The sequence below is a fragment of the Oryx dammah genome, unplaced genomic scaffold (assembly GCF_014754425.2).
Source record: "Oryx dammah isolate SB20612 unplaced genomic scaffold, SCBI_Odam_1.1 HiC_scaffold_25, whole genome shotgun sequence".
In the NCBI taxonomy this organism is placed as follows: Eukaryota; Metazoa; Chordata; class Mammalia; order Artiodactyla; family Bovidae; genus Oryx; species Oryx dammah.
Window position 1 is genome coordinate 44,910,427 of NW_024070209.1, and position 7,684 is coordinate 44,918,110.

Below are 7,684 nucleotides of genomic sequence, written 5' to 3' on the forward strand. Positions count from 1 at the left end.
GAGTGAATGCCTTTCTTCCAGGTCAGTGCACAGCACTGCCATAGAGGCCCGTTTCGTCCACGTCCCTTGCAGAACACCACAGTGTGCAGCATGATGGGGGTGAGGAGCAGTTGGGAGGACAGCAGCCAAAGCTCTCAGAGAGCACCAGAGGGGAGCAGACCCTGCTCTTCACTTCATCATCTCCAACAGGAAGACTCCCATGACCCACTAGGGACACCCTGCCTGCAAACTCCCCCCACCCCTGCTGGTCCACAAGCACCTCCATGTGCCACACCCTGTGGCTGGCTCCCTGGGGATGCCTCCAGGGAAGGAAAGTATGAGCCTCTGCAGATGGCTGGTGAGCACATGTAGAAAGCCAGTCAGGCTCTGCAAGACTGGAAGAAACACACACACGCTTGAGCAGTTGGCACCACCAGAAGGGAAGCACGAAGTTCAGTTTTGCAGGATCTAAAGATACATGTGTGCTAAATTGTTCAGTGATGGCCGACTCTTTGCAACTCCATGGACTATAGCCCACCAGGTTCCTCTGTCCATGGGATTTCCCAGCCAAGAATCCTGGATTGAGTTGCCAATTCCTTCTCTGAGGGATCTTCTCCACCCAGAGATTGAACCCAGGTCTCCTGCACTGGCAGGCAGGTTCTTTACCACTATGTCACCTGGAAAGCCCAAAGAATACAACTCTAAGAATTCCCTCCAAAAGGAAACAAGAAGTGTGAAGCAAGGATATCCATAGAAAAGACTGAGAAATCTCAGAATCCTGAGCAAAACTGATGGAAGGTGTTAGTCTTCTGAAGCCAGTGAGTAAAGACTGGAGGAGGTGACTCTTCAAATGCAAAGACAGCAACACAAGACTTCAAGGAGCATGGAAAAACAAGGAAACATGACACCACCAAAGAAACACAATCCTACGGAAACAGAGATCTGTGATTTGCCAGATAAATAATTCAAAATAGTTGTTTTAAGAAAGCTCAGGGGGCTACAAGAAAACTCAAAAAGACAGTCCAAAATCAAGGCGTTGATACACACACAAAATGAGAAACTTAACTGAAAGGTAGAAATTATAAAAAAAGAAGTAAACAGAAATTCTGGAGCTTGGGAACTACAGGGAATAAAGTGAAAAATGCCCTAGGGAGCAACAGCAGACTTGATCAATTAGAAGAAAAAGACCTTGAGAAGTCAAAAACAGGTCACTGGAAATTATCCATTCAGAAGAAAACAAAGGAAATAAAAGAATGGACAGAGGCAGAAGAAAGTATACATGAACCATGGGAGACAATTAAAAGAAACAATCTACAGTTACTGAAGTCCCAGAAAGAGAAGAGAGGAAGCTTATTTAAAATATTAATTCTTGAGAACTTCCCAAAGCTGTGGAGAGATTTGGACATCCAAGTTCATGAAATTCATAGTTCCCAAAAAAGTCTATTCCTAGATAGCACTGGATTCCCAGATGACTCAGTGGTAAAGAATCCACCTGCCAATGCAGGAGACTCAGGTTCAATCCCTGGGTTGGGAAGATCCCTTGCAGAAGGAAATGGTAATCCACTCTAGTATTCTTGTCTGGGAAATCCCATGGACAGAGGAGCCTTGTGGGCTGTAGCTCATGGAGTCACAAGGAGTCAGACACAACTGAGCATGCATGGCAGGGGGAAGAGAACATTAATAAAAATCAAAGAAAGAATTTTAGAAGCAGCAAAAGTAAAATTCCTCATATGTAAGGAAAATGTGATAAGGCTCCAGATTTCTCAGCTAAAACTCTGCAATCTGGAGACGGCAAAATAACATACTCAAAATACAGAAAGGGAAGAAGGTCCACCCAAGAATACTTTACCCGGAAGATGTGTACTTCAGAAAAAAAGGAGAAAGAAAGACTTTCCCAGACAAACAAAAGCTGAGGGAGTTCATCACCACTGGTCCTGCTTCACAAGAAGCGTTGAAAGACTTCTTCAAGCTGAAGTGAACAGACGCTAATTACTAACGTGAAAATGTAAAACCCACTGGTAAAGGTGAGTATACAGTTATATTCTAAAACTGCAATACTGAGTATGAAAACACAGCTGGATTAAAGGTAAAGGAACAGGCAGTGACAACGGCTGCCCTAAGCAGGTCAACTGCAGATGTAGAGATGGGCTGGCAAGGAGGGATATCACTGTGAAGCCTGAGAGACGAAAAGCATGACAAACAAACCAGAAACCCAGATGGTACTTCATGCATGGAGTTTGTAAGGAAGGAGACAACTGTCACTACTCACATGACCTGTCTAATAGTCCATATGGTATAGTGTGTATTTTCAGTGAGGGTACTGTGTTTACAGAGACCACTCCAGATATGAACATAGCAAGCCACTGAAACAAGAAGAAGCAACTGCTATAGATCTAACTTCAAAGTCATCCCTTGCTGCTTCCTGGAGTCTCTCATCAGTTGGACCAACCTCTGAAATGAATATGGGCAAGAGTGAGTCAAAAATTCCAAATTTTGCAACTGTAGGAACTGATTCAGAAGACTGAGTGAACACCATCGAGTTTGTTCCAGGGCAGCCCTACTGTGGCCGGACTGCCCCTTCCTCCACTGAAGCCCCCCTGCAGGGCTCAGTGACCAAGGAAGACTTGGAGAAGGAACAAAGTGCAGTGGAGACCAAGAAGCAGCTCTCACCCTATGCCGCGGTGGGCGATTGCCACTATGGGGAGAACTGTGCTTGTCTGCACGGAGACGCGTGTGGTATGTGTGAGCTGCAGGTCCTCCATCCCGTGGATGCTGCCCAGAGGTCACAGCATATAAAATCCTGCATCGAGGCCAATGAGAAGGACATGGAGCTCTTGTTCACGGTGTAGCACAGCAAGGACATAGTGTGTGGCATCTGCATGGAGGTGGTCTACAAGAAAGCCAGCCCCAGCAAATGGCACTCCGGGATCCTCTCCAACTGCAGCCACACCTACTGTCTCAAGTGTATTTGCAAGTGGAGGAGTGCTAACCAATTTGAAAGCAAGATCGTAAAGTCCTGCACAGAATGCTGGATCACATCTAACTTTGTCATTTCACGTGAGTACTGGGTGGAGGAGAAAGAAGAGAAGCAGAAACTCATTCAGCAATGCAAGGAGGCACTGAGGAACAAGGTGGGCAGGTATTTTGATTAAGGCCGTGGGAGCTGCCCATTTGGAGGGAACTGTTTTTACAAGCATGTGTACCCTGATGTGGAGAAGGAAATGGCAGCCCACTCCAGTATTCTTGCCTGGAGAATCCCAGGGACAGAGGAGCCTGGTGGGCTGCCATCTATGGGGTCGCACAGAGTTGGACACAACTGCCGCAACTTAGCAGTAGCAGCAGTACGCTGATGGCCAGAGAGGAGTCACAGAGACAGAAAGTGGGAACAGCAAGCAGATACCGGGCCCAACAAAGGAACCACTTCTGGGAGCTCATCGAGGAACTAGAACGGCAACCCTTTTGACAGCAAAGAGGAGGTTGTCACCTTTGAGCTGGGCGAGATGTTGCTTATGCTTTTAGCTGCAGGTGGGGACAATGACCTGGCAGACTCTGAAGATGAGTGGCACTTGTTTCACAATGAGCTGGAAGATTTTTATGACTTGGATCTATAGCAGTTCAGCGGGGTGCGTGAACCGATCTGCCGCGCCTCAGATGGTAGTGGGTCTCCGGGGCGGTGGCCATGCCCGGGGCCGCTCTCCTAGGCAGGCCTCTCAACTCCAGGTGCTGTAGTCATTTTTACCCAGGGCCTGTCTTCTCAACCCCTCACCCTTCCCCAAGGAGTATGTTGTTTTCTCTGTTTAAAAAAGTTACAAAAATAAATCTGAAAGTTAGTTCTTTTGTAACATGAAATTAACTGTCTAGACAGTGTAAGTTTGTCCCGTCCTGTTTTCCACCAGATCCACACAGTTCCAGGGGAGTGTTTCTAGATTTCCAGGACTCATTGTTGAGGACCCCGGGTTCAGAAGTAACAGCACTGGTCCCTGCTTTGGGGGTCCAGGAACCAGGGTGATGGGTGAAGGATCTGAACTGTACCAAGGAGCTGCCTTCTGCTCTAAATTTGGGAGGTGGGTAACTTGGTTTCTGATGAAATCTGCACATCTGTGTTTTCTATCTGGTCCCTGTCCTGTCTTCCCACCCCCCAACTCCCCGCCGCCCCCCACCCCGCCCCCCAGTGCACTCACCCTGTGGTTTTGGTCTCTTGTTTCATTGCACACAAGTAATACCACTGGGTAACCAGATCCAGGTGTGAATGTATTTGAGGTTTCTACCATGTCTAGAGTGGTAGGAAAATTGTAAAAGAACACATATAAAAGACGGGAGTGGAAGAAAATAAGGCAGAGTTGGAAACTGACTCCCTGAGGCTGATGAACTTGGGATGTGCAAGTGTGACTGCGTGACAAGCTTCCCATTCCTGCATAGGTGCCGTGTTTGTAGCCTTAGTGAAAAATCTCGGTTTAGTGGTTTCAGCCTCATCGGGCAAATAGATCTTAAAAAACAAAGCAGTTTATTGGTAGCTGTTAATAGAGCAGAGCTAGCTTTGTCTGTATAAATAGAGAAATGGGCTTAGCCATCGAAGTGTAAAACTATCTGCTTATCCCACGTATTAATACAACCTAGGGCTTGGGTCCACAGTTGTGTTTAATGTTGTCTGATCTCCAAGACTTCCCAGTCCAAGCACTTTTTGACAAACCTTTGTCCTCATGTGAGGGTTTCTTGTCTGGTTTTTGTGTTCCTTTTTTTGTGGATATTTGCCTCATTCCATCCCCAACCTTTTCTGCTAGACAGTGTGATTCAAATCTATGTTCTAAGGTGTTTCCTATAGTGGAGTCACTGGTTGGCGGTATAGTAAGTCAGGCTTTTCCACTAAAGGGGAAAACAGAGGGTGGTTATCCACAAGATAAGCTAATGTTAAACTGTTAGGAGAATCCCTCAATCAGAAATTTTAGCTTTGCATTTTGTTGCTCTCTTTCCCGAAAATAACTTGGAGGTGACCTGGATGTGTCCATCTACTGCTCTGATGCCTCGGATATCATTCATTCTTTTCATGTTAAGACAAAAAAATAAAAACAGTAATTGTTGCAGAGGTCTTTGTATTTTGCAGCTACCCTTTTGTAAGAGGCACTCTTCCCAAATAAAACAATTTCTAACCCTCCCCCCAGCTCCTGCCCCCAAAAAGGAAAGCAACAGAGGAAAACATGCCACACTAAGTGAAAGAAAGAGGAGTGAGCAACTCAGCTTAAGACAGAGTGGACCTCAGAGCAAGGAAAGAAAACCATCAGCTTAGACAGAGCGATTACAATGGCAAAAGGAGTCAATTCTTCCAGAAGATATGACAATATTTCAGTTCAGTTCATTTCAGTGGCTCAGTCGTGTCCGACTCTTTGTGACCCCATGGACTGCAGCACACCAGGCCTCCCTGTCCATCACCAACACACAGAGCTTGCTCAAACTCATGTCCATCGAGTCGGTGATGCCATCCAACCATCTCATCCTCTGTCGTACTCTCCTCCTCCTGCCTTTAATCTTTCTCAGCATCAGAGTCTTTTCCAATGAGTGGCCAAAGTATTGGAGTTTCAGCTTCAGCATCAGTCCTTTCAGTGAATATTCAGGACTGATCTCCTTTAGGACTGACTGGCTTGCTCTCCTCCTTGCAGTCCAAGGGACTCTCGAGAGTCTTCTCCACCACCACAGTTCAAAAGCATCAATTCTTCAGCGCTCAGCTTTCTTTATAGCCCAACTCTCACATCCATACATGACCACTGGAAAAATCATAGCTTTGACTAGATAGACCTTTGTTGGTAAAGTAATGTCTCTGATTTTTAATATGCTGCCTAGTTGGTCACAGCTTTTCTTCCAAGGAGTAAGCATCTTTTAATTTCATGGCTGCAGTCATCATCTGCAGTGATTTTAGAGCCCCCCAAAATAAAGTCTGTCTCTGTTTCCATTGTTTCCCCATCTATTTGCCATGAAGTGATGGGACTGATGCCATGATCTTTGTTTTTTGAATGTTGAATTTTAAGCCAGCTTTTTCATTCTCCTCTTTCACTTTCATCAAGAGGTTCTTTAGTTCCTGTTCACTTTCTGCCATAAGGGTGGTACCATCTGCATATCCAAGGTTACTGATATTTCTCTCAGCAATTTTGATTCCAGCTTGTGCTTCTTCCAGTCCAGCATTTCACATGATGTACTCTGCCTATAAGTTAAATAAGGAGGGTGACAATACACAGCCTTGAGGTACTCCTTTCCCAATTTGGAACCAGTCTGTTGTTCCACATCTGGTTCTAACTGTTGCTTCTTGACCTGCATACAGATTTCTCAGACAACAGGTCAGGTGGTCTGGTATTCCCATCTCTCAGAATTTTCCACAGTTTATTGTGATCCACACAGTCAAAGGCTTTGGCATAGTCAATAAAGCAGAAGTAGATGTTTTTCTGGAATTCTCTTGCTTTTTCTATGATCCAAGGGATGTTGGCAATTTGATCTCTGGTTCATCTGCCTTTTCTAAATCCAGCTCAAACATCTGGAAGTTCATAGTTCACATACTGCTGAAGCCTGTCTTGGGGAATTTTAAGCATTACTCTGCTAGCATGTGAGATGAGTGCAATTGTTCGGTAGTTTGAACATTCTTTGGCATTGCCCTTCTTTGATATTGGAATGAAAACTGACCTTTTCCAGTCCTGTGGCCACCACTGAGTTTTCCAAATTGGCTGGTATATTGAGTGCAATACTTTCACAGCATTATCTTTGAGGATTTGAAATAGCTCAGCTGGAATTCCATCACCTCCACTAGCTTTGTTCAGAGTGAAGCTTCCTAAGGCCCACTTGACTTCACATTCCAGGATGTCTGGCTCTGGGTGAGTGATCACACCATTATGGTTATCTGGATCATGAAGATCTTTTTTGTATAGTCCTTCTGTGAATCTTGCCACCTCTTCTTAATATCTTCTGCTTCTGTTAGGTCCTTACAATTTCTGTCCTTTATCTAGCCCATCTTTGCATGAAATGTTCCCTTGGTATCTCTAATTTTCTTGAAGAGATCTCTAGTCTTTCCCATTCTACTGTTTTCCTCTATTTCTTTGTATTGATCACTGAGGAAGATTTTCTTATCTCTCCTTGCTATTCTTTGGAACTCTGCATTCAAATGGGTGTATCTTTCCTTTTCTCCTTGCCTTTAGCTCTTCTTTTCTCAGCTATTTGTAAGGCCTCCTCAGACAACCATTTTGCCATTCACATTTCTTTTGGGGGGGATGGTTTTGATCACTGCCTCCTATACAATGTATGAACATCCGTCCATAGTTCGTCAGGCATTCTGTCTATCAGATCTAATCCCTTGATCTATTTGTCACTTCCACTGTATAACTGTAAGGGATTTGATTTAGGTCATACCTGAATGGTCTAGTGGTTTTCCCATTAACTTAAGTCTGAACTTGACAATAAGGAGTTCATGATCTGAGCCACAGTTATCTCCCAGTCTTGTTCTTGTTTTTGCTGACTGTGTAGAGCTTCTCCATCTTTGGCTGCAAAGAATATAATCAATCTGATTATATTTAATTAATCTGGTGATGTCCATGTGTAGAGTCTTCTCTTGTGCTGTTGGAAGAGGGTGTTTGCTATGACCAGTGTGTTCTCTTGGCAAAACTCTTAGCCTTTGCTGTGCTTCATTTCATACTCCAAGGCCAAATTTGCCTGTTACTCCAGGTATCTC

General features: G+C 44.8%; 1 pseudogene; it reads left to right on the top strand.

Moving 5' to 3' along the window:
- Positions 1–2,205: 2,205 nt before the first annotated feature.
- Positions 2,206–3,590, top strand: LOC120851445 (annotated as a pseudogene).
- Positions 3,591–7,684: the final 4,094 nt, after the last annotated feature.